Genomic DNA, 2,020 nt, shown 5'->3' with positions numbered 1-2,020 from the left:
GCTGGCGCCCTCTTCTTTACTCCGAGTTAACTGAGCCCGGTGGCTGCTGCTTCCCCCCAACATTGCCACCCGCCCCCAGCCCCCATCACCAATCATGGAGCCAGGATTTCCGGAGAGACCAAACTCTCCCATCAGCATCTTTCCCAGCCGCTGTTGCTAAACTGGCCTCCGAGGACCAGGGCGTGGGGAGGGAAGTCTGACCCCCTGCACACCTCGCTACAACTCCCAACTCCAGCCGTCTCCACCCCCCAAAGCCGGATTTTTGTATTTTAGGGGCGGGACAGGCGCCGTCCCGGGCTGAATTCTCGCTCTACACTTCCAGCTCTGCACACCCAGGTGAGTGCACGCAACTCGACATTCCTGTGTTCTCGGGGCGCCTTGACTGCAAAGTCTGTCGGGGTTGCTGCGTAGCAAGACCAACTTTTGAGATGTGCGGGTGCCCGCTCGGGTCCCCTTGTTTATGGCCGTGATGCTGTTTTCAGAAGCGGCCGCGAGCATCGTCTTTTATCCAGGGGAACTTTGAGGCCATAAACCTCGCCTTCTGACATCCACTCAAGTCACCAGGTGGGGTGGGGCGTTGTGAGGAGGGCGCCCAGGAAAAGAGATCACAGGGCACCCCCCGCTGAGAGGCCAGTGAGAGGGAGCCCTGGAAAGTGGGGGGAGGGGCCACTGTTTGGGAGATCCTGGAGTAGGGTGGGGAACAGAGTCCTGGCTGAAGTTCCAGCTTGCCCTCCGCAGCAGTGAGAAGGCTGTGGGGGAATTGTCGCGGTAGCCCATGCCTTGACTTGGCTGCGATGGGATTTCGGCTCATAACCCCATCCCAGCCCCTTACAATGAATTCTTCATGGGATTTAATTGCATCTGTGTGTGTTTTTGTTTTGTTTTGTGCGTCAAGAGACTTCTGAGTTCCTTGCTTCACTTAGCTTCAAATGAAGTGGGGGGAGGGGTAGAGAAGGGAGGAGAGAGATCGCTCTGGCACCAGGCTCAGCTGATGAAAGAGGTCAGGGTCCCCAGCAGAGCATCACAGCGTTGTTAGAACAGGGTCGAAGAGACAACTGGGAGGTGGTTCCTGCTACATCTAGGCAGTGTTGGTGACCGCTGCTTGGAGAAAGCTGGTTGAGCCACGAGGGGATGTCCCTAGGGTGCTTTTGAACTCCTTCCTCTTAAAGAGAAATCCCTTGCCCACATTCTGGGCTTTCAGGCTCCAGCTGCCACCCTATCCCTCCAGATCTGATGACCCACCACCCCCAGGTGGCTGCACACAGCTGGCTCCCTGTCCCAGAACTTGCCAGGCTCTAAGCAAAAGGACAGCAACAGAGACACAGGCTGCAGAGATGAGGCCCGGGGTCCTGGTGTATGAAGCGATCTCGATGGCGGGTTTGGCAGGTGCAGGGAGAAAAGAGGTGCCGAAGAATGGGGAATGGGGTGGGGATGAGGAAGAGAGAGGACTTGGGGGAACTTTGCATATCTGAGAGGACCCGCTCCTAGTCAACTGACCCATTGCCACTTTAGGATCCCAGGGCCTTAGGGGAGAGGATACCCTGGCTTCTTTGCACCCTGTGTTCAGAACTGTGCAAAGCCAACTGTTCACGTTGCTTCGCCAGGGATTTTTTTTTTTTTTAAAGCACTGCTCTGGTGGTTCTTGGCTCACTTGGTTTGCAGTTTCCTGAGCAGCGTTTTAGAAGCTGTCCAAGGTACTTAGAAGTTTTCTCCTTAATCTGAGAACCGACTCTGCTGTCATGGCAGGGAGGGGGGAGGAGACTCGAACTTCAAAAGAAGTATTCTTTTCTTTCAGCTCCTCCCCTCTGCTGGCCCCGTCAGAAGCCCTATTCTCAAGGCTATTCGAGTTTAAATACATGTGGTTTTGCTTTATGTCAAAAACAAACTAAGAAAACTTTCCTAAAGGATAGGCTTTTTAGAATCGATGACACTTTTGCAGCTAGTAAGTCTAACGCCATGGAGTCGATGCCACTCATCATACATGCAGACAAAATGGGTAGCACATTCCCCTAGAGGCCGG

Source organism: Echinops telfairi, unplaced genomic scaffold, assembly GCF_000313985.2.
Source record: "Echinops telfairi isolate 266 unplaced genomic scaffold, ASM31398v2 ScPeMD7_7420;HRSCAF=8458, whole genome shotgun sequence".
NCBI lineage: Eukaryota > Metazoa > Chordata > Mammalia > Afrosoricida > Tenrecidae > Echinops > Echinops telfairi.
The sequence above is the reverse complement of the archived record's forward strand: the minus strand, read 5'-3'. Positions refer to the sequence as shown.